This window comes from Peromyscus californicus, unplaced genomic scaffold (assembly GCF_007827085.1).
Source record: "Peromyscus californicus insignis strain IS unplaced genomic scaffold, ASM782708v3 Scaffold_5__1_contigs__length_169319896, whole genome shotgun sequence".
Lineage (NCBI taxonomy): Eukaryota > Metazoa > Chordata > Mammalia > Rodentia > Cricetidae > Peromyscus > Peromyscus californicus.
Window position 1 is genome coordinate 10,533,960 of NW_026294573.1, and position 26,048 is coordinate 10,560,007.

At 43.4% G+C, this 26,048-nt stretch overlaps 1 pseudogene; it reads left to right on the forward strand.

Annotated features, from left to right (window-relative positions):
- Positions 1-1,926: 1,926 nt before the first annotated feature.
- On the forward strand, positions 1,927-12,596 carry LOC128096182 (preferentially expressed antigen in melanoma-like protein 7; annotated as a pseudogene).
- The last annotated feature ends 13,452 nt before the right edge of the window (positions 12,597-26,048 follow it).

A 26,048-nucleotide genomic window follows, 5' to 3' on the forward strand; every position in this document is an offset into this window, starting at 1 on the left:
AGAATGCAATACTTCACTAGCAAGCTTCACACCGCCACTTTTATTAAAATTAAAAAAGTTTTTTATTTATTTATTGATTATGTATACAGTGTTCTGCCTGCATGTATGCCTGCAGGCCAGAAGAGGGTACTAGATCTCATTACAGATGGTTGTGAGCCACCATGTGGTTGCTGGGAATTGAACTCAGGACCTCTGGAAGAACAGCCAGTGCTCTTAACTGCTGAGCCATCTCTCCAGCTCCCCACCACAAACACACACACTTTAAGCTACATGTTTTACTTATTGATTTATTATTATTTTTTTATTGTTATTATTATTACTACTACTATTAAGACAGGATCTTTCTGTTGAGTTCAAGGCCAGCCTGGATTAGATTATAGTAAGTTCCAGGACAGCTACAGCTACAAAGAAAAACTGTCTTGAAAACCAAAAATGAAAAAAATTATTTAAAAAACAAACAGAATAACAACAACAACAACAAAAAAATCATGCCAGGTGATGGTGGTTCACACCTTTAGTCCCAGCACTTGGGAGCAGAGGCAGGTGAATCTCTGAGCCTGGTCTATAAAGTGAGTTCCAGAACAGCCAGGGCTACACAGAGAAACCCTGTCTGGGGAGGGGGGCGTGTTTCTGACTGGAAGCCAGGCATCATGTTGATGCATACCTTTAATCCTAGCACTGGGGAGGCATTCAGATCTCTGAGTTCAAGGCTAGTCTGGTGTATCTACACATCTACAGAGTGAATTCCCATGCTAGCTACATAGTAAGACTCAGCCAAAAATAGACAAACGGGAAAAAAAAATGAGGCTGGGAATATGGCTCAGTAGTGGAGCAATTGCCTAGTACATGCAAGCTGAAGTTAAACCGTTGTATGAACTTTGCCCCGGGGAGATGGGAACAAGTCATCACCCCAGGTAAAACACTAGTACTGACTAAAGTCAGCTTCCCGCCCATGTTCAGCTTGATCAACCAATGAACTTACTGGATTTTTATACAGGATCATGGGTGAGGGGTTACTTACAGAGCCTAAATGACCCTGAACAGTAATCACTCAGTCTCACCCAACATGACATCTCCATACCTCTTAGATGGAGTCTTTCCTTCCACTAACCTCCAATATACTCGTCTCCCCAGACCAGTAGCAGTCAGGGCAGAATTATATACAGCTGGGATAGGAGCATAGGAAGTGGCTGGCACCTCAGGTGAGGATCTAATGTCACTCCAACTCCCTCCTAAGATGGAAGGTCAATAGGCATGATCAAGTAACCACAGCTATGGCTCTTGGGGACCAGGAGAACATTCCACAACATAGCCTCACTTTTTTTTTTATTTTCAAGGGAGAGTCCCTCTATGTAGCTTGGACTCCCCTGTAAATCATATCATTCTTCCTGGCTCAGTCCTCGGAGTTCCTGACTGGATGTGAAGATACTCTCTGTATTGAGTCCCAGCTCTTACTGTTGTTCATTGGTTATGTAAGGAAAATTTCATTTTGTGGTTTAGGCTAGACTCAATCTGAAGACAGTCTTCTTCAGCTTCCTTAAATCAGTGACAACCTTGTTCCACCCTCTGCCCGGCATATGCATACACACACACACACACACACACACACACACACACACACACACACACACACTGGGGGGGGGGTGTTTCCAGACAGGGTTTCTCCATGTAGTTTTGGTGCCTTTCCTGGAACTCACTCTATAGTCCAGGCTGGCCTCGAACTCAGAGATCCGCCTGCCTCTGCCTCCCAAGTGCTGGGATTAAAGGCATGAGTCATCACCACCCTGCCACCATATATTTTTTAAATTTATTTATTTATTTGTTTGTTTGTTTGTTTAGTATGTATTTATTTCTATTTGGGGGGAGGCATGGGGCATACATGTTGAGGTGGAAGAACAACCAGGGCAGTCTTTCTCTCTCTCAATCATGGCGGTTCCTGTAACTGAATTTAGGTAGTTAGGCTAATGCCAAGCACCATTGCCAAATGTGCCCTTTTGCTAGCTGCCCAGCCCCCTTGTTAAATGAAAAAAAAATGTTGTTTTTTTAAATTTTGAGACAAAGTCTCACTGTGAAGCTCTGGATTGTGGGTCTGGCTGACCTTAAGACACAGGAATCCTTCTGAATGCTGGGATTAAAGGTGTGGCCCACCACACCCTGCTCCCCACCCAGTCTCCATTTCCTCTTTTCCAAGCAGGTTGCAGCAAGATCCTTTATCTAACACCCTTACCCCCTGGGGAACTAAGGGAAGCTTCTCTCTCAAAGCCTTTCTTGTTCCTTTTGGTTTGTTTTTACTTAAGTTAGAAAAAATCATTTCCATTAGTCCAGGCTGTGCTAAAGCTTGCTGTGCTAGCTGAAGATGACTTTGAACTGTTCCTTCTCCAGCCTCACACCCCAGTCTTCTCAGAGCTGCCACAGTAGATTAGTGAAAGAGAAACCAGTTCTGCCTTGAACTCCAGAACACACTCACAGTCATGACAATAAGAATTTCAGCTTCTTTTCTTACTTTTTGTCTAGTATCAGGCACAGATAAACCATGGCATGACTCATATACAGAACAATGTGGGGAACATACAAACAAAATTCAGCCAGCTAAAGGAAAGGTGAGGCAGGAGGATTGCTGAGAGTCCAAAACAAGATTATCTAGAAACTAAGAGTCCATCACAGCAGTAAAGTATAAGCCAAGTGCATAAATAAGCAAATAAATGAATGCTGTGGGATATTCTGTATGTCAAATATGTTGCTCTGATTGGTTAGTAAATAAAACACTGATTGGCCAGTAGCCAGGCAGGAAGGATAGGCGGGACAAGCAGAGAAGAGAATTATGGGAAGTGGAAGGCTGAGTCAGAGAGACACTGCCAGCCACCATCATGACAAACATCATGTGAAGATGCCGGTAAGCCATGAGCCACATGGCAAGGTATAGATTTATAGAAATGGATTAGTTTAAGATACAAGAACAGTTAACAAGAAGCCTGGCACAGCCATACAGTTTGTAAACAATATAAGTCTCAAGTGTTTACTTGATTGGGTCTGAGCAGCAGTGGGACTGGCGGATGAGAGAGATTTGTCCTGACTGTGGACAAGGCAGTAAACTCTAGCTACAAATGAATGACTTTTAAAAAGTAAATGAGAGCCAGGCGGTAGTGGCACACGCCTTTAATCCCAGCACTCGGGAGGCAGAGGCAGGCGGATCTCTGTGAGTTCGAGGCCAGCCTGGTCTACAGAGTGAGATCCAAGAAAGGCGCAAAGCTACACGGAGAAACCCTGTCTTGAAAAACCAAAAAAATAAAAAATAAAAAATAAAAAGTAAATGAACTCAGTGTTGTGAAGTGAATTCATGCACGGACTCCTGATATTCATCCTAGGCTCAGAATTCTCTTTGTTTCTTCCTTCCCCCATGGAGCCCAATGTGTATTGAGGAATAAGTTCCATAAAGATTAAATGGGTGGAGCAAAATCATCCAATCAGATGGCAGCTTTGGTTGGTGGTGCTGTTGCTAAGGGGTCAGAGGAGAAAGTTTTGTGAAAGTGCCATTTGAGTCAGAGAAGACACTCAGAGCTCTGGAGCCTGTCACCCATGTCCAGGCCAGGTAAGTCCTTAACCTCCATCAGGACACTCCAACTTGTTGAGAGACATTTAAGACACAAGACAGTGCAGGGCACACAGAAATCACTCTCTTCACATGGACAGCAGACATTGGGCTTCGAAACCCAGGTCTGCTCTCTTCTCAAATGGCGTCTGTGTTCCCTTGGTTTAATTTTGGGTGTTGAGACAGGGCCTCACTGTGCTGCACAGACTCTCCAAACCTGGCTAGGTAGCTGCACTGGGTTGGGAATCAAGATCCTCCTGCCTCAGCCTCCTGAGCGCTGGAATGACCTGCATGCTTCACCATTTTCAGATTCTTATCAACTACTTACCTCGTGTTGGTTAATTTTGAAACAAGGACTCATTCTGTAAACCATGAACCTTTGAATCCCTGGCAGGTCCTCTGCTTCAGCCCCCAACATTTGGGATTCCTGTTGGGAGGTTCTCAGTGCCTTGATATAACTTTGCTTGGTGCACATTGAAAATTTGTTTCTTTGCTTTTGGAAATAGTCTGGTTCTCTGGTCCTCTTTAGACTCAAACCTGCAGGAATTCACTGGCCTGATCCTCCTGAGTGTGGAGATCAAAACTCTAACTGTATTATAAAATTACCCTAGTGTTTGGTGACAGGATAACAATATAGAATAGATTGACCTAGAGATTATATGTAACACAGGATGAACTTGAACTATCTTCTGGCCTCCACTTCCTAATTATGGAATAATATGTGTTTATAGGTGGTGGCTGTGGCACATGCCTTTAATCCCAGCACATGGGAGGCAGAGGCAGGTGGATCTCTGAGAGTTCAAGGTTAGCCTGGTCTACAGAGCTAGTTCCAGGACAGCCAGGGCTATACAAAGAAAGCCTGTCTTGAATTCACTAAAACAAAGAACAAAATAGGTGTTCATTTTAGAACTTTTATTTGGGATGGAATCTCATTAGGTCATGAACTCTTTGTAATTCAGTCTGACTTTGAAGGAGCAGTCTTCCTCTTTGTACCTCACAAGAGGTGGAATGGAGGTCACAGACCTGTTATTTCATATCTAGCTCATAAAATCAACCAATATCTTCTAAAATTGAAATAAATTCCTTCAGGAGGCAGGCTTGGATTTTTTGTTTGTGTGTTAGTCTTGATTTAGTTAAGCTTTTTGTTTGTTTGATTTTTGAGACAGAGTTTATCTGTGTTGGGCTGGCTGTCCTTGAACTCATTCTGTAGACCTGGAACATTCTGGCCTTGAACACACCGGGATTTATGTAAGGTTTGGCTCCTGAGTGCTGGGATTAAAGGTGTGTACCACCCCCACCCAGAGATTTAGTTGGTTTTAATGAGATAACTGATAGACTGTAATTTACATTTTAGGTTGTTCAGTTCTTTGAGGGTTTTCGAGACAAGGTTTCGCCAGCCCAGGCTGGTCTTGTACTCCTGATAGCTCTGTCCGTGTTTCTCTGCTATGCTGGTTTCAGTTATGGTCTCACTGTTATTGAATGTGTTTGTAATCCCAGGAATTAGACTTCACAGGTGGCAGTTTTGTGATTTCATTGAAAAGAAATTGTTTTGTGTTTGGAGACAGGGTTCTCTGTGTAACCCTGGTTGTCCTAGAATTCACTCTGTAACCCAGGCTGCTCTGCCTCTCAAGTCCTAGGATTAAAGGCATATGCCATCACCACCCAGCTAATTGAAATAACTTTTAACAGTGTTTTTAAAAAAAGCCTGGGGATGGATTTTTCACGAGGGGCCACAAGACACAGTGATGTTTTTGGACAGTGCTTATTGGAGGCAGTTGCTTCAGCCTGGTCAATTGGACAAGTTCACTCCTCTAACTGACATAAAAAGAAGCTAAGTAGGCTGCTTGCACAATGCTGTAATCCTAGCACTGGAGATGTGAGGGAAAACCATTCCCTGTTCTGTTGTGCCCAGATCGTGACCCCCAGAGAGACCACCAAAGACGAGCATGCCAGAATGCAAAAGCAAGATTTAATTCTGGATATCCAAAAGCAATACAAACCTAGGCAGGGACTTCATCCAATACATCCAATGCAGTGGAAGCTGGAGCAAGTGCCCGCCTGTCTGCAAGCTCAGTTTTTAAAGGGAAAAATCACAAGGTTACATCATTTAGGATACTATTCTGATTGGCTCGCTTCTAGGGGATTTCTAGAAATCATGGCTTAATCTTACTTCTACGGAGGTGGTTTCCTGCCACCATTGTTCATTGGCTGCCCTCAGGTGGGGACATTTTTATGGTCAGTTACCCTGGAAACCAGGGTTGGAACATTCTATATGAAAGACCCTAGCCCTTCAGGCTTACACCCCCAAGCCTCAGAAAGAGAGAAACTTCAAGCACCAGGAAATGAGAAACTAAAAATCTAGTTCCAAGGGCCACCTGACTCAGCCACTACTCAATCACCCCTGTAACAATATAACAATGTAAAAAGATTTCTGTTAAGAGATGTGCTCCACTGTGACTGGGATAGTTGCAGGTGTTCCAGGAAGGACCACTGTGACCTGTGTGTAAGCTCCACTCCCGCCCTGATAACCCCCTCGAGGTTTACGTAACTATACCCTCTCTGTGATCACCCTGTGATCAGGCCATGAAATTGTATGGGAATTGTAATCTTGTGGGTTTTGTGGATTTTTCCTTTAAAAGCCCTTATGGGGCTGCAGTAAGATGCGCCTCTTGCTCTTAGGAGCAGAGTTTGCCCTTCTATATAGAAGCTTAATAAATCCTCGTGCTGTTGCATCAACTGGACTGGAGTCTGGATTCTTGGGGCGACCACTTGAGACCCTAAACTTTGGGGTCCAACACTACAGTCCGGCAGTCATTACCTAATGACTACCTTGTGACTCTGTACTTTTATACTTCCTGGTTTCTGGAATCTGGACTGACTTGTTTCAGTAACTATTGGCCTATTCCTAGAAGGAGAAATCTTAGGCCTTAGTTTTTGGGTGAAAGCATTTTGGTTTCTAAGATGGCTCATTTTGGTCTCACAGTTCTAGGATAGCCTGGGGTACATGTAGTGACTTGGTCTCTCTATAAAATTTAAGGAAATGATTAAGTTGAATGCAGCTCAGTGGTAAAGCACTTCTCTACCACAGGCCACAGCCTGGATCAAACCCCAGTACCAAACAACCTCAGGCAAAAACAAAGGAACTCATCAATCCATATCATTCTTGCTTATTTGGGTTGTTTTTGAAGCCTCTAATACTGGCCTAACCTCAAACTTAAAGTATGGACTAGACTGTATGGAATCCTCCTGCATCTGTCTCTACAGTAATGAAATTTTAGTTTCTTGCCAACCAGACAGACATCATGCAGTATTTGAAAAGCAATGTTTGATTCAGAACATGCTGAGCAATAAGGTCACATCAGATTGGCTAGTGTACAATTTTAGGATCTTAGTGTGAGTTGAGTCCAGCCTGGATTACATAGCCAGCTGTGGGCTACACAGTGAGACCCTGCAACAAAACAAATAAGTTACTAGAAGGACATGATACCCCACTGTCAGGGACAAGGATAGAATCTCTAGTTAATGGAAAAATACAGACCCTCATAAGACAGGGAACTGGATTGTCTTACAGTCAGGTTGCCTAGCAACAGGACATTGAGTCAGAGCCCTTGACCCTTTAACCCTGTGGACATACTATGCAAACATCCTGTTAGCTTGCCCCACCTTATGCAGATGACAACTTCTTGCTCCCCCGACCCTGCAGGAACTATATAAACCCTCCTGGAGAAAAATAAAGTTGCACCTTGATCAGAATCTTGACTTCGTGTATTTCCTTGTATCTCCGTCCCTACATTCCGTCCTTAGGGTGGTCGAGTACTCGTTTAAGACCTGCTGGCCGGGGCACCCCACTAGTCCCCTAGCACATACCCAGGGAACTCTATACTCCAAAGTTGTCTGACATAGCTACGTTCCCTAAACCAGGCTCTAAATCTTTGAAAATTAAAAGCAATGCTCCCATTTCACAGATTCTTCTCAGTCTTTACCAGGCAGGATCAATTTGTTGAAAGCCTAATATGGGTAGGTTGTACATATAATACTTCCATTGTCTCTGAAAAGGGGTTAGTATCCTTTCTGCCATAAGAAATGGGGCTTAGATTTTTTTCTTCCCAGTTTCTCCCTTCCAAAGGGTTATGGGACTCAGAGTAGCAAAGGTTGGAACTGGATGGGACACTGGTGAATGGGAATGATTGTGAGAGGCCCCACATGCTACCAGGGTAGCAGCATTTGCCTCTGAGACTGCCAAAGAGTGCTGTGGTGAGTTAACCCAAGTCTCCATCAAGGCCAGAGTCGTGACAGATGCTCACTGTGAGGGGGAGAAATCTTCATGAGACAGACTGAAAATATATTTTCTACTAAATTCTTCCCCAGGATCATCTCCCTTAACATCCATCGGAATTAGCCTCCAGGCCCCACCCACACTCCTGCAACTGGCAGTGCAAAGCTTAGTGAGAAATGAGACCTTGGCCATCTCTACTCTGCAGGACCAGCCAATGGAGTTCTTTCCCATTCTGCTGATGGAGGCCAACACTCAGAGAAAAACAGAGATGATTAGGCCCTGGTGGCAGACTGACCCTACCCTTGCCTTTCTGTTGGGTTGCTGACGAAGAACTCCAACTTGGAGATCTACCAGGCTATGTTGGATGGAGTAGGCACATAGCTGCAAAGAAACTCTCCCTCCAGGTAAACAATGACCATATAATGCCAAATGCTACACACTGGCTTATATGGAAGGAACATCTGGGATCGGGGAGTATGGGGTCAAAGGTGGCTCAGAGACTTTGGCTGGTATACCGGAGGGCTGCAGGGGCCTTGACAGCTCTAGAGTCCTTGTAGCAAATAGCAATTAAGTATGAGATAGCTCTTGGTGCAGATGTAGCCACAGGAGAATGACCCTGTACCTCTGTCTCCACCAGGTAATAAAAATAGGTTTATTCTGGGCAGTGGTGGCACATGCCTTTAATCCCAACACTCAGGGAGTGCTGATCTCTGTGAGTTCGAGGCCAGCCTGGTCTACAGAGTGAGATCCAGGACAGGCACCAAAACTACACAGAGAAACCCTGTCTCGGAAAAAAAAAATGACCAGGTGGTGGTGGCACATGCCTTTAATCCCAGCACTCAGGAGGCAGAGGCAGGCAGATCTCTGAGTTTGAGGCCAGCCTGGTCTACAGAGTGAGTTCCAGGACAGGCTCCAAAGCTACAAAGAGAAACCCTGTCTCGAAAAACCAAAAAAAAAAAAAAAAGAAAAAAAGAAAAACAAACCAAAACCCAATACTAGATGACAGAAGTCAAGAGCAATGATTGCAGGGAAACAGGACAGGTCCCCAATATGCATCTAGGGCAAAAAGCTCATGCTTGACAAGCTTGAGGTTCTGTATTGGAGACCCAGCACTGAAAAGCAGGAATATGAAGAAGACAGAGATAAGCAGGGGAAAACTCCATCAGAGATGGAGAAAAGATTTGGGTCTCAACTTACCTTCTGACACTTCCCTTTTATCCACAGAGGGCAGAAACTTCAAGTGGTTGACTTGAGGAATGTGCTCCATGATTTCTGGGATGTGTAGACTGGAAGAGATGGTAGAAACCGCTCAACAGAAACTTTGCCTGAGAAGCTATTGGTGGAGAGGGCCTTCTTCCTCAACGCACACTGCGGAGGCAGCGTTTGCAGGTTGTCACTGATCTTCACCTACCTGCGGATGAATACCAAATGCACTTGTTGAAATTGGCAGTTATGAAAAGGAGTTCTCTGAAATTGTGCTGTGTGAGGCTGAGGATTGTTACAGAAGAAGGCGGCACTGTCAAGAAGGTCTTCCAAAGTTTACAGCTGGAGTTCATCAAGGAGTTGGAACTGAATACAGTGGGTAATCTCTCCACAATGGCCAGTTTTGTACCTTTCATCAGGAAGATGAGAAATCTTCACAAAATCCTGCTAGTACGTGTCTTCCAAGACCACGCCCATGCTCCTGCAACTGGCAGTACCATGACAGAGAAGAGAAGTATGTCCGCAAGATCATTTCTCAGTTCTCCAAACTCAACCGTCTCAAGCATGTCACCATAGATGATGTCTATTTCCTCAATGACCACATGGAACAGTTGCTTAGGTAAGAAAGGATGGAGAGCAGTTCCTGCTACCAGAGCAAACCTTTCTTTATACACTAGAGAGCAGTGGGCACCTGGGATCTGCAGACCTCTGTGCATTTCACAATGAACATGTAAGGATGAGCTTATTCCATGTTAACTGATTCAAGGGCCCACATGACCACTCATAAAGCTGAGCGATGAAGTGGGGTAGTTTGTATGGACAGAGCTGACAGGGTAGAAGGCATTGTGGGTTAGATCTAGGGAGGGTGGGTTGCGGTTTCCTCCATAGCAATCCTGTCTGATCTAATGTGGAGGAACAGGAAAAGAAGAGGGCACTGCATAGGGTGGACTCAGACCTGCAGAGTTTCCCAGGTGAGCTCTGTGTTTTGATCGGGGAGAATACATCCCAGTCTAGTTCCCAAACAGTGTAAGGCTCTATTGAGAGCAGGAGTGGGCTAAGTGGACAGGACATGGAAAAGCTGGAGCGAGAGTCAGAGTCAGGGCTGAAGAGTGAACAGGTGCAGACACTGTGACAGGGAGTCAATGATTCTTCAGGAGGCAGCCTGACATGGCCATATGGGTCCTATCTTTCTCCTTCCTATGGCTGCTCTAACCTAATAGTCTCCATAGCAACTCTGGGTCTCTGCTTGTCACTGAAGAATAGGAAAGGTAGCTGTGGAATGAGCCAGTCTGCACCATGAAGATGACTCCCTAGGGCAAGAGTGGTGTGATTTTTTAAAAAATTATTATTATTATTATTATTATTATTATTATTATTACTTATTATGTATACAGTGTTCTGCCTGCATATATGGCTGCAGGCCAGAAGAGGGTACCAGATCTCATTACAGATGGTTGTGAGTCACGATGTGGTTGCTGGGAATTGAACGCAGGACCTTTGGAAGAGCAGTCAGTACTCTTAACTGCTGAGCCATCTCTCCAGCCTGAGTGGTGTGATTTGAGTAAGAAGACTAGTGGATTATTCTGTATGCTCATGGCCATCCCGTGGTCACACTGACCCTGGCTATGTGGTCCCCTCTACTGCTAGGACAACCCACCATTGTGTTTCAAAATAACCCCTTGTTCTCTCCCTATGTGACTGAAGACACCACTGGAGTCCCTGTCCATCTCTTTCTGCAATTTCTCACAGTCGGACTTGGATTCCTTTGCCCAGTGGGGTCACTGTCAGCTTAAACATCTGTACCTGAGAGGTGTCAATTTAAGTGATTTGAATTTCATGCCTCTCAAAGTTTTCTTACAGAGTGTTGCGGACACTCTGCTGACCCTGGAATTAGAAGACTGTAGGATGAAGGACCCTGACCTCAGGGTCCTTCTCCCTGCCCTGAGCCAATGTTCCCTGCTGACCAGCATCAATCTTTATGACAATGAAATTTCCACCAATGCCCTGAAAGACCTTCTGTACCACACTGCCAACCTAAGCCAGCTGAACAAGGAGCTGTACCCTGCTCCTAAAGGGGTCTGTGATCACTCTGGTTATATCAAGGTAGTGGAATTTTCCCAATGTTGTGCTTACCTGAAGAGCACACTTGCCAATGTAAGGCAGCTCAGGTCAGTCTGCTTCGGTAACAATCCCTGTTTAGACTGTTGTGAGCGTTATTTCTATAAACTGGAGACAACACTTTGTGATTGCTCACTGTAAATTCCTTCTGGGTACTAAGAAATGAAGGCACAGGGACAGGCCTCTCATTCAGGGGACCCTAGAACACATGGTTCTGGACACAGCTCAGTGTGGTGGAAATGAAATTGCATGCAGTGGGGACAGAACATGGGGGCTGACATTGATGAGCACAGTGAGGTTAAGTGTCTTGTGGAGTCAGAAAGAGTGTTCTACATTTCAATCTGTAGCTCCTGTCAGGACTGGCTCTTTTTTTTTTTTCAGAGCTGAGGACTGAATCCAGGACCTTGTGCTTGCTAGGCAAGCACTCTACCACTGAGCTAAATCCTCAACCCCTCTTTTTTTTTTTCTTTCTTGAGACAGGGTTTCTCTGTGAAACAGTCCTCGCTGTCCTGGAACTCACTCTGTAGACCATGCTGGCCTCGAACTCACAAAGATTGTCCTAGTTCTGCCTCCCAAGTGCTGGGATTAGAGGCATGTGCCACCACCGACTGGCAGAACTGGCTCTTCAGGGCCTTTCTCCTACATACAAAGTAATGGTCAGATGCTGAGAACCTGATATTCTGTCTGTGATGTGCCTCTCTGCTTCTCCATTAATCTGGTCCTCAAGATCATGGTCAGGGCAGTCCTTTGACTGTACACAGGAATGGAAAGATACTGTCTTGTCTCAGCTCTTGTTGGCTCAGACTTCTCAACATCCAAGTGACCTGAAGCTAATCTGACATGGTCTTCCCACTTGTGCATCGCAGTGAGTTATATGTAAAGTTTTCAAAGCAGCAATATATGCAAAGCCAAGGGGAGAGGAAGGGAGTTTTGGGGAATGGGCAGCAGATGGCGATCCAGGGTACTGAGGCTGGGATGCACTGTGGGGGCATCAAAGATGACTGAAGCAGAACAAAAGACAACATACAACAACAGAATGGGGGATAAGCATAGTTCTTTTCCATTCTCTTTCTGCGTTTTGTTTTGTTTTTCGTTTGTTTGTTTGTTTGGGGGAGGGGTTCCGAGACAGGGTTTCTCTGTGTAGCTTTGAGTCTTTCCTGAAACTCACTTGGTTTGTTTTTTTTGTTTTGGTTTTCCCAGACAGGGTTTCTCTGTGTAGCTTTGCGCCTTTCCTGGAACTCGCTTTGTAGACCAGGCTGGCCTCAAACTCACAGAGATCCACCTGCCTCTGCCTCCCAAGTGCTGGGATTAAAGGCGTGTGCCACCACCGCTCCACTCTCTTTCTGTCTTTTCAGTGTAGCCCAGACTGGCCTTAAACTCCTCATCCTCTTCCCTCCTCTTACAGATTAATGGGGTTTCTAACAGAGAGCACCAAACCCAACTTTTTGGCCACCTGACTGTGGGGCACTATACTTCAGGGCTCCCCATTCTGGCTGCCTTCCTGCACATTAACACCTCCAGGAGACAGACAAATGTTCTGTTATTATACAGCACTCCGAGTCCCTGGCGAGTGGAGCCAAGGCTGCCTATGGCAGGTGAGAGACAGAGATGCCAGGCAGACAGTGCTCAGTGAAGAGTTTTATTTGGTGGGGGAAGAGATGGGGGAGGGAAAGAGAGAAAGATAGGGAGGGAGAGAGCTCCAGCTGGAGAGGTGCCTACCTCTGACTAGGGAGAGAGGGGAGAAGGTGGAGTTTTCTCTTAAAAGTAGGCTTTAGACAATTCATCCTTGTTTCATGTCTAGTATCCTGCTATGAGTGAGTACATACCATGTTTGTCTTTCTGAGTCTGGGTTACCTCACTCAGGATGATTTTTTCTAGATCCATCCATTTGTCTGCAAACCTCATGATGCCATTGTTTTTCTCTGCTGAGTAGTATTCCATTGTGTATATGTACCACATTTTGTTTATCCATTCTTCAGTTGAAGGGCATCTGGGTTGTTTCCATGTTCTGGCTATTACAAACAATGCTGATATGAACATAGCTGAACAAGTGCTCTTATGGTGTGGTTGAGCATTTCTTGGGTATATGCCCAAGAGTGGTATAGCTGGATCTTGGGGGAGATTGATTCCCAATTTTCTAAGAAAGCGCCATATTGATTTCCAAAGTGGTTGTACAAGCTTGCATTCCCACCAGCAGTGGAGGAGAGTTCCCCTAGCTCCACATCCTCTCCAGCATAAGGTGTCTTCAGTGTTTTTGATCTTAGCCATTCTGACAGGCGTAAGGTGGTATCTCATGTCTGCTACTCACATCACCAGGGAGGCTACCTGGAAAACAGGACCCCAAGAAAGACACAGGGATCGCCCAATGACAGAGAAATGGAATGAGATCTACATGAACAGCCTGGACATGAGTGGGGGTAATGAAAGGCGAGGGTCGAGGGAAAGAGAGCTTGGGGGAGCGGGAGATCCCAGCTGGATCAACAACAGAGAGGGAGAACAAGGAATAGGAGACCATGGTAAATGAAGACCACATGAGAACAGGAAGAAGCAAAGTGCTAGAGAGGCCCACAGAAATCCACAAAGATACCCACACAACAGACTGCCGGCAATGGTCGAGAGACAGCCCGAACTGACCTACTCTGGTGATGGGATGGCCAAACACCCTAATTGTTGTGCTAGAAACCTCATCCAACTACTGAGGGATCTGGATGCAGAGATCCATGACTAGGCCCTGGGTGGATCTCTGGGAGTCCAATCAACGAGAATGAGGAGGGTTTATATGAGCGAGAATTGTTGAGACCAAGGTTGGATAAAGCACAGGGACAAATAGCCAAATGAATGGAAACACATGAACTATGAACCAATGGCTGAGGGGTCCCCACTGGATCAGGCCCTCCGAATGGGTGAGACAGTTGATTGGCTTGATCTGTTTGGGAGGCATCCAGGCAGTGGGACCAGATCTTGTGCTCATTGCATGAGTTGGCTGTTTGAAACCTGGGGCCTATGCAGGATTGTTTGGCTTGGCCTGGGAGGAGGGGACTAGACCTACCTGGACTGAGTCTACCAGGTTGACCTCAGTCTGTGGGGAAGGCTTTGCCCTGGAGGAGATGGGAATGGGGGGGGGGGGCGTTGGGGGGAAGGTGAGGGGGACGGGAGGGGGGAGAACAAGGGAATCTGTGACCGATATGTAGAACTGAATTGTATTGCAAAATAAATTAAAATAAATTAAAAAAAAAAGAAAAAAAATGTAAAAAGAAAAAAAAAAAAAGTAGGCTTTAAGTCAGAACAAGCACAGGGCAGGTCTCCCAGGGGTGGGCCAGAATGCCAACACAGGTCCCTGTCCTGTCCTAAAGGGTTGCTGGTCGCTAGGATCTGCATAGTAAGTGTCCAGTGGCGAATTGTCTTTATTTTGTTAATGAATCTCTGAGCCTAATTGTGTTTCCTTGTGTCTGCATAATCAGAGAGCAATAAAGAAGTTTGTGTCACAACTTTTGTTTTTTCTTCATTGGTAGGTTAACTAGAAAGTGGGTAGTCAAGATTGCTCAATGGGTAAAGGGTACCTGGGGCCAACCTTGACAATCTGAGTTTGGAGGGCTGATTTGCAACATTGACCTCGGACCTTCACAAGCAGGTAATGGCAAGTATGCTCTGTCATGTATAAGCACACAAAATGAACATACTTAATGATTCCATGATTCAATATTGTGAATGGATGCTGAATTCAATCAAATGTAACTGTGGAGGTCTTTCACCAATTATATATATATATATATATATTCTTTTTAGATTCTAATATATTTACACATTTCTTCCTTAAAAACCTTGCCATATATCCCTCATTGCTGTTCAAAAGCATGATCTCTTTTTTCATTAATTGGTATTACATGCATATATGTACATATACATGTACATATATAAATATTCCTTAATATATCCTACCATATCTGTATAGTGTCACTTGTATGATACATTTTCAGGACTGCCTATTACATTCTGAACAAAAGTAGAAATGTCAACAGAAGAGGGCTGGATAGACAGCTGAGAAGTCAAAGGCACTTGTTCCTTTCTGGGACCTAGATTAGGGTCCAAGTAACCATGTGGTGCCTCACAACCCACTGTAACTCTAGTTCTAAGGGACCAGACACCTGTTATGAATGACCTTTACAGGCACTGCATGAGCTTGGTGTGAACACATACAAAATAAAACTCATATTTAAAATATGTAGATAGAAGAAGAAGCCTAGAAGGGACCTGAGTTTAGTTCCTAGAAGCCAAGTTAGGTGAGTTCACAAATATTTGTATCTCCAGCTTCAGGATATCCATATATTCTGGCCTCCAGCTTCTAGATATCCATATATTCTGGGAACCTGTACTCAGGTGCTATACCCAGCCATAGACAAACCCATCCCAGTATTTAAATTTTAATTGAAAAATTAAATCTAGGGAAACCTGAACATACTAGACTGCCAGTATAGCAGAGTCTCAGACAGAATCCTCTTTCAATGGATACATGCTAGAAAATGCTACACCTTATTTACAACACAAAAGCCCTCAGAGACCAAACATCACAGACAGGCATGCACTCTGCTATTGACATATTTTAACTCTGCCCAAGTAGTTTTATATTCTACCTATGAAAGTCTGCTCCCCCAGCCCAGCATGTTCTCAGGAAGTCCAGTGTGTCAGGGTACACCAAGTAGCACAGTTCAGCTTGAGAAAGAAGGCACTTCAAGAAGAAATTTTAAGGCCTCTGTGGCAGCAGAAAAGTCCAGCTTCTCTGATGGACTGAAGCCAGAACAGCCATACAAAGGCATTTTTATTGATTGTTACACAAAGTATTTCCTTATACCAAGGACCTCAATCTAATTTGCATGTCTCACTAAAGGAGAGCATCACATGCCCCCATGACTCTAGTCCTTTATTATGTATCATTTGCAATACATAGTAAAATAAGAGCTTCAGGTGTGCCCCATATGCCTTGTGACCAAAGTCATGGGATGGCTGCAATGCCCCTTCAGCAAAACAATCACTGTTTTCCTCAAGGATTCTTCAAGGTCAGTGTACTTCTAGAAAGCAGCTGTTCACTCTACCCCAGATACAGTGACTGCTAAATTCCTAAAACACCAGTGGATCTCATGTGCATCAAGTATAACATTAGGCCTTTGGGGGTGGGGGTGGAGGTGGTAATTCACTGGCAGAGAGACAATGACACTAACCAGGGTCTTCATGCCAAACTCTAACCTGGCCCCATCTTCATGTGCTATCGAGGTTCTTCAGGATAATAGAGTGGCTCAAGTAGGAACATGGCCATGAGGACATCCCCTTCAGAGGGAATCATGTCCTCCTCCACCCCGTTTCATGTCTTCCAGGTCCAGCTTGGGCTGAAGGCCCTGGATCTGAGACACTGACCCTCTTCCTCAGCTGACTGTAGCTTCTGAATACTGCTCTCCAGTCTAAAAGATAAAACAAGTTATTACTATCTGTGAAACATGGTTTTGTATAGGCTGGTCAGGTCTTTCCCCTTCCAAATTGTGATACTGTGGCCACGTATGAGCAACCTGCAGTCAATGCTTGTGGGGTAGGAAATGGATGAGCTTCTGCCTTCAGCCCATCTCTAATTCCTTCCATCTCTGGATGACACATTTGATGCCATCACTCCCAGCCTATCTAGGGCTATCTAGGAGAAGGATCTGGGTGGGGATTCGGGAATCTGGTCAGGACTGAAAGCCACTTTTAGGAAAGGATGTGTGGACTCCAAAGATTCTTAGACATTTTGACACAAATGAGTCATGGTAGCAAATACCTGCAATTCCTGCTTTTAGGAGGGCAAGACAGGAGGGTCCTAAAGTTCAATGTCACCTTCAGCTACATTGTGCATTGACTGCTAGCCAGGGAAACTTGAATAGCCTCTCTTATAACAAAAGTATACACACAAAATCAAACAGGCAAGGAACCAAAAAGAAATTTCAGAGAAGGCGATGGAGAATCTCAGAATCCTAGAGGCTAGGGCCACTGCTTAAACTCCTGGAGATCTGTCACCCCATGCAGACACCACCGAGTCTACTCACAGGCAATCCACAGGGATGACATACAGCTTATGGAAACACACTCATATCCATCCCTCTTTTTCTCAGTCAATGCAAAGGTTTCAAACCTTGGTTGTGAGCCCGGTTTAGTGATGCACTAAGATGTTTAGGATGGAGTATCTCTTGTTGGAAGTTAGCATGGCTCAGTGTGTGAGTTAAAGCCTAGCTCTGGATACATGTCTATTCCCTGCTCATAAAGACAAAAAAAGGAAACAACAACAACAAGAACAAAAACCCTATTTTAGGCTCATGCCTGTAACTGAAATCTCAGTTGGCTGATGTAGGCAGGCAGGTTCCCATGTATTTGCCTGTCTACTCCAAGAATCCCAGTGTAGCCTCCACTAGAGAATGAAATGTAGTCTCAAACAACATGAATGTGTGGATGAATATACAAACGAATTGCTGAAGGAATTCTGAAAAGGCCTGGGGTATGGTTCAGTGGGAAAGAACTTACGTTTACCATGCATGTAACATCATAGAAAATAGGGGATTTAAAGCTTTTGTAAGTGAGGGAATGGAGAGATGGCTCTGCAGCTAAGAGCACTGGATGCTCTTCCAGATGACAGGTGTTCAGTTTCTACGACTCAAATGTTGGCTCAAATTTCTCTGCCTTTCCAGTTGTGGGAGTGCAGCACCCTCTTTTGGCCTCCACAAGCACCAGGCATGCAAATGGTTGACCAAACCCTAGCAGTACATAAAAGGAATCCACCTTAGAAACACCAAAGTACGGTTGGACCTTTAATCACAAGATTGTCCCAGTCTTCTGTATATAAATAAAATACCTCTTAGAAATCATCTTTATTTAATTTTAGTAAAAATATATTCATTTATTTATTTATTAAATTTATGTGGGAATAGGCTCATTTATCCCACTTTTTTGTTTTTTTTGTTTGTTTGTTTTTTTGAGACAGGGTTTCTCTGTGTAGCTTTGTGCATTTCCTGGAACTCACTCTGTAGCTCAGGCAGGCATTGAACTCACAGAGATCTGCCTGCCTCTGCCTCCTGAGTGCTGGGATTAAAGGCATGCACCACCACTGCCGAGCAATAGTAAAGTCGTGGAGAGAAAAGAAAGCTGGTAACCTACAGGAGTTTGAAAGCACTGGAGTTGCCGGGAATTGAACGTGGGGCCTCATGAATGCTAAGCATGAACTCTACCACTGACCTACACCCCCGACTTATCCCACTTTTCAAATGATTGTGTTTTTTTTGTTTTTAATTATGTGTTTGTTGTTGTCTGTGTTTTGAAATGTTCACAGGGAAGAAGGTGACACAAAGGACCAAGGAGTTGGGTCACTCTGGATCTGGAGGTGGAGATGCTTGTATGCTACCTGATATGGAAGGTGAGAATTAAAGTGAGGTCCTCTGAAAGAGCAGTCTGTGCTCTGAACACCTGAGCCATCTATCCATCCAAAAAACAGTTTATGAACAGGATCTCACTGTGTAGAAATGAGTGGCCTGGAAGTCACTAGGCAGGCAAGGCTGGCCTTGAACACACAGAGATCAGCCTACTTCACTCTCTAGAGCACTGAAATGAAAAGGGTGGACACCATGCTTAGCTTATTGTTTGTTTTGATGTTTTTGTTTGTTTTCCCAGAAGAATTGGCAATACCATTTCTGTCTCCTATTGGAATAAGTGTGAGCCACCTTCCCCTCCTAAATCCCAATCTGTTTTTGAAACAGGGTCTGACCATGTGGCTTTTGGTGTTCTGAAACTTTTTATGTAGTCAAGGAGCCTGCCTCTGTCTCCCAGATGCCAGGATTAAAGGTGTGTGGGTTTATGCTCTAACAAGCAAAGTTTGTCTCAAAATCAGAGGGCAAGGCCAACCACTAGATTAACTATAGAGGCCAGGCAGTTGTAGCATACATCTTTAATCTCAGCACTGGGGAGGAGGAAGCAGGAAGATCAGGAGTTCAAGGCCACCCTCTGGATTGAAATGATCCACACGTGCATCCTGTAATTTTTTTTCTACCAAAGCCAATTCTCTCTCAGATACAGTTGGTAATTTTCTTACACTATTTAAGTGCTTGTCACCTGGAAAGATTTGAAACAAATTACTCAGTTCTTGAGTTAGTATTCTAATTGTGGGCTGTAGCCAGTTAATATCTCCCAGAAATGTTTGAAAGTCAGTAAGAGTGTGCAATTAAACTCTCCTGATTTATACCTTTTGGAGTTGAATTTTTTGTAAACCTATTTTATATCCCAGGTAATTAATAGAATCTCATCTTTGTATTTTTTCAGAAACAATTTGTAATCCCTAACAAGGCAAAATTTTCTTTACTTCTTCAAACATTTTCTCTAAAGTACCTACATTTGAATTAGCTAGAAAGATATTGTCTATATAATGGTATAGATTGAGGCACAGGGTGGAGCTGTTTAAGATTCTTTGTGGGAGAACTATTGATATCTCTTAACAAGCTGGGAATTATTATAAGTAGGCACTGTGAAGGGAAAGTTTTCTCTATACTTTTCCTGTAAAGGTATAATGAAGAAACAATCTTCTAAATCAGTAACTATAATAGACCATCCTTTAGGTAATATAGAAGGCAGGGAGATTCCAGGTTGTAGAGAGTCCATCAGCTGCATTACTTTATTTATGACTCTCAAATCTGTCAATATTCTCCATTTTCCAGATTTCTTTTAATATCAAATACAAGAGAATTCCAAGGATTGAGTGATGCTTCATTATGTTGTGCATTTATTTGCTCCTGTACAAGCTGTTCTAAGGCCTGTAATTTTTCCAATGTCAAAGGCCATTGTTCTACCCAGACAGGTTTGTCAGTGAACCATTTAAAGGTAGGGCTGTTGGTACCTTTGAAAGATCAACAGCTGTTGTGCCCTGTTTTTGTACAACCTGAATGGTCATTAACTGTTCTTTATAATACCTTTCAATATTTTCCCCAGAAATATATGTTGGTTTATGGTTTGTTTCTGAGATTGGAGGAGTGTCGATTTAGGTTTTTCATTGCTGTAACAAATAATGTCCCCATAAATTCATTGCTATATTGACCACATATGGCTTTAATTTTCTACTCTGTCCTTCTGGCCCTATACATATTAGCCATCTTGTGCTTTGTTTTACTTGAGATAAAGTTCAAATCCCTAAAAGCTAAACATTTACCTCCTAAAGAAGCCAATTTGGATGACAAGATTCTGGTGTAATTGTTATATCTGCCCCTGTGTCTACAAAATCTTCAATTACAATGTCATTTATTCATACTTTTAGCTTTGGTCTCTGATTATTTATAAAAGTTTGCCCAAAATATTCAGTTTATGAAATTCACAAAATATTCACTCCAAAAAAATTTGGTTTATCTATCTATCTATTTATTTATTTATTTATTTGGTTTTTTTTGGTTTTTCCAGACAGGGTTTCTCTGTGTAGCTTTGTGCCTTTCCTGGAACTCACTTTGGAAACCAGGCTGGCCTTGAACTCACAGAGATTCGCCTGCCTCTGCCTCCTGAGAGATGGGATTAAAGCCATGTACCACCACTGCCTGGCCTTGTTCTATCTTCTAAAGCTGTTCTATCATCCAGAGCAGTATGGTATTTTACAATAGGCATTAGGTCCTTTATTTGCTCTGGGGAGGAGTTTCCCCCATGGAGACAGGGAATGACTGAACCAAATTTGACAATGGGGCCTGTGAAAGCCCCCAGGCATTTCCCAATGGTAAAGGGGTTCCTTGCCTGTCTCTTGTTGATCTACATTCATTGGTCCAATTTTGGCCTTTTCCACATCTTCTGCATACTCCAGAAGGTTGGGGCCTTCTGTTCAGGTTATCTCTATAAGAAACATTATTTCTAGGAATGCCTCTGTGCAATTCCTTTTTAGATGGCCTTGTTTACCACAATTAAAACAATTAATATTTTGATCTTTACTTAACCGTTTAGAAATCACCTCTACTATCCAAGCATCATAATGGTTATGAGAATCAATATTGACTGTGTGGGGGATCTATTCCATTATGGGTGCTTATCTTATCTTTAAAGACCCAATTATCCTTCTGCATTGTAAATTAGCATTTTCAAAAGCCAGAGATTCAGTTAATATTTGTCTAACTTCTGGATCTGATACCATCCTTTTTACAACTGAAATCAATCTTTGCAAAAATTCAGTGAAGGCTTTTCTTGGACCTTGTATAACTTTAGTAAATGGCTCAGTCCTCTTTCCTGATTCTTGAATTTTGTCCTAAGCATTTAAGGCTGCTGTATGGCATAAGGACAAGGTGTTGTCACCAAATGTAGCTTGACTATCCACATCATCATAAGAGCCCTCACCAATGATTTTATCTTGGGAAATCTTATGATCTTTAACCCTACCTTGCAGTCTGAGGGCCTTAGCTTCTTCTCACAACCAACTGTTCAACTGTAATATGGCTATAACTATATTTTTCCAGTCTTTTGGAGTAATTTTGTTCTGAGTGGACCATGTATTCAACATCTGCCTCACATAAGAGGAATGTGTACCATAGGAAACCATTGCTTCCTTAAATCTATCATTTCTATAGGATCCCATTTAACTTATGTATAACCTTGGAGATAGCTATCATCTGGTATTCTTTCTTGAATGGTAATTGGATAAATCAAGGTTGGTTTTTTAATAACCTTGGGCCACTCCTCTCTAATTCCATAAGGTAATGATGAGGTTGGGTCTCTTCTGAATTCTTCTGTCTGTGTCTGAATGCTTTTATTATCGGTTTTAATAAATTACTTCTAAGGCTTGTAATTTATCAGTAGTGGCTTCTTCTAAGGCTTGTATATTTTGAATAGTAAGCTTTCCTAATGTTTGTGTATTATCAATCACCCTTTTCCTCTCTTCAACAGTAAATATTTCTAAAGATTTTATCCTGTCAGTCAAGATTGTATTGTTCTCCTTAGTAACCATTTTTAAAGGCTTGCATATTAACAGTAGTAACCCTTTGTAAGACTTGTATCTTTTGAATGTTAAGTTTTTCTAAGGTTTGCATGTTATCAATCACCTTCTTGTTCTCTTCATCAGTAAATATTTCTAAAGCCTTTATCTTGTTAGTCAAACTGTATTATTCTCCTTTGTAACTATTTGTAAAGCTTGCATACCATCAGTAATTGCCTTTTCTTTTCTTTTCTTTTTTTTTTAAGATTTATTTATTATGTATACAGCATGTATGATTGCTGGTCAGAAGAGGGCACCAGATCTCATTACAGATGGCTGTGAGCCAACATGTGGTTGCTGGGAAATGAACTCAGGACCTCTGGAAGAACAGTCAGTGCTCTTAACCTCTGAGCCATCTCTCCAGCCCAGTAGTTGCCTTTTCTAAGGCCTGTGTAGACTGAAGTTTCTCATTCCTGCCTGGTCCTGCCCAGGTAGCCGTTGTTTTTTATAAAATAATCACTCTTAGGCTTAATATTAATTACAAACTATTTGGTCTATGGCTCAGGCTTACTGCTAGCTAGCTTTTACATCTTAAATTTACCCATTTTTATTTATCTATTTATGGACAAGTGTCTCATTGCCTTTCTTGTGTTTTATTACATCTTGCTCCCCTGGCAACTCACAGCATCTCACCCACTCTGTGTTTCTTCTCCCTGTATCTCTCTTGGATTTTCTGCTGGCTATAACCTGTGTTGCCATAGGCCAAAACAGCTTCTTTATTAGCCAGTAGTAGCAACACATATTCACAATGTACAGAAGACCATCCTACAGCAGGTCTGTATCTTTTCAGTCAATCTCTCATATTTGGCACCGTTATCAAACCATTTTTCAGGATAAAATATGAATTGTGAGACTGATAACAATTATGACTGAAACTGAAGGATCCCAGCTAAGTTGTTAATTTCCTCAGTTTTTCTAGCATCTCGTCCATAGTAGCGGTGAGCAGGGTCCTCATTCCCTGCATTGTGATATTCCCAATCATAGACCAAGAAAAGGTTTTAAGTTTAGGATTGTCCTTTCCCCTTATTATCCTCTCTCTCTCTCTCTCTCTCTCTCTCTCTCTCTCTCTCTCTCTCTCTCTCTCTCTCACACACACACACACACACACACACACACACACACACACACACACACACACACATCAGTAGGCTAGTTATCCTTTAAAAGTTCCCAGGTGAGTTACTAGAGTTCTGATTCTCAGAAAATCATGATGATGTTTGACCATCAGGGGAATCTGGTGCTTGGATGGCTGGGGAGTGTGAAGGTATTCAGATGTAGTGACGTGTTTGACCAGCAGGAGGAGCAGGTGCAGCACCAAGGCAGCTCAGGCTCCTCATGCCTGATCCAGAGCAAACTCTGCTCCAGCACTTGCTCCCTCTGAACAAAGTTTGTTTGAGAGGGAAGCTGTAAGCTGCACTCGATTTAACTCTAGAGCTCGCCTGAGCTGAACTTGGGAGGGTAGTGGCACACAGCGCAAATGTACAAGGCAGTGGGAGCAAAACCTGCCTTAACACCTGTGGGCCACCTGGGACAGCAGCACATGTGCATCAAGCAGAATCAATCTGGGAGGGCAGCAGCCTTCTGAGAGTCTGTGCCTAGGAAGGCAGAAATGCAAAGCAGGGGTGTTTGCACTGGGAAGGCAAGAGCATTCCTTCACTGAACAGCCCTGCCCAGCTTGGCACACTCTTATGTGTTCTAGCAACCCCTAACGCTGGGAGTCAGATTACTTTACGTTTACTAACAAGCAAAATCCATGCACAGTTATCACAAGACAGAATGGGAAATGCTAATCGAGTCACCTGCTGCTCCACTCTCCTTCCTCATTCCAAAAAGACCGTGCATCCCTCGGCCCTGCCTTACATTTGGGTCATGTCCAATCCCAAAGAAAACTCAACCTCTTGGACCCAAATGCTCCTTTCAATTGACTAGAGGACCGGTAACAGAATTCCCATAACACACTTGCCTTTCAAAGGCTGCATGGATGTCAGGCTTGTTAGAAGACCGTGTGCTTTCAGCCCTTTAGAAATAGATGCAGGAGGATCCCATCAGATTAGCCTATACACTGTATTTCAGGCTAGATTGCTTTGAGAGCTTGTTAAGACAACAAAAATAAGCAAAAATGATATGGATTGATGAATATCTTTGTTTTTGACTGAGATTGTTTGGTACTAGGATTTGTGTAGTGGGTAGCCATTCCATCTTTGGTCTGGAAGTTCCAACCCCCATTGAGGCTTCAGTAAGTATCACTCCTACAAGGCAGGGCCAAGAGAGGGCCCTGAAGATCCAAGATCCAGTTGCGCTGCTCTCTCTTGTTTCCTGGATCCTGGATGCTAGAGGTGGACCGAGGAGAGTGCTCCAGAGAACACCTCCAGACTGAGCTACGTCCTTCCCAGAACCTGCAACCTACCTATTCCTTCATTTGTAGTCACGCCACTAAATAAATCTCCCTTTTAACTACGCGGAGTGGCCTTAATAATTTCACCAATAGATTTGTTTCATGTCCTTGGTTGTGCTAGACAAGTGCTCTACCACTTTAGCAGCACTCAACTCAATCAACTACTTTCATTTTTTTTAGAGATAGGGTTGCTTCATGTATCCCAGTTTATCCTTGAACAAGAAATTGGTTTCCCTCACATCCCTACTGCTAGGATTCCAGGGCTGTGCAAGCAGCCCACCTAACCTAGCTTCTTTTAATATTAGAGGAGTGAGATGTCAAATTGATCAGGCTGAAGCAACTGCATTCCCATAGACACTGACCCTAGAATTACCATGTCTTCTGGCCACCCTCAACAAAACTATCCCCTAAAATAGAAATACTTAAACAATAAGTAAATAAACATAAAAATACATGAAAGGGTGGTGACACAAGCATATGTCTCAAAATTGAGGAGAGTGGAGAAGATTGCCATAATTTTGAGTCTAGCCTAATCTACACAATGAAACTATATCTCCCCTAACCAATTCACAACAGTGAGAGCTGGGACTCAGTACAGAGAGTATCTTCACATCCAGTCTGGAATTCCATGATGTTGTTAATGTAGAGCATCTCTGCCATGGTAGGTGAGATCCTCAACTACCCTACCCCCACTCTCTCTGTGCTTCTGTCTCTGTCTGTCTGTCTGTCTGTCTGTCTGTCTCTCTCTCTCTCTCTCTCTCTCTCTCACACACACACACACACACACACACACACACACACATACACACACACACACACACACACACACACACACACACACACACACACACACACACTAGTAAATAGAATACAGTAATTAAAAAGAAAAAAAACAACAAAAGTCCTGTGCTAAATTACTAAATAAAGGAGATGGCTATTTCGCGATATGCATCTACCTTTGCTACGAGTCTTGTCTGGAGCCATCCTTGTAGATTCCTGGGAGTGTCCCCTGACCAAGTTTCTACCCGAATCTGAAATGCTCCCTCTTTCCAGTCATTTCTTTCAGTCCTCTCCCCATCCATCCACACCGCCCCCAATATGGGACCACCCTAGCCCCTCTACATATGTGTCACAGTTGTATAGCTTGGTGACCTTGGGGGACTCCTACAAGTGGGAGCAGGGGATGGCCCTAATGCTCTGTCTGGCCTTTAGGAACCTGTTATTCATACTAGGTTGCCTTGTCCAGGTTTAATATAAGGGGAGCAGCTCAGTCCTACTGGTGGTATTGCATTCCCCAATATATCATGAACTCTAATAAACTTATCTAGGGTCAGAGAACAGAACAGCCACTAGATATAGATGCCAGAAAATGGTGGCACACACACCTTTAACCTAGCATTCCAAAGGCAAAGATCCATCCAGATCTCTGAGTTCAAAGCCACACTGGAAACAGACAGGCATGGTGACATAC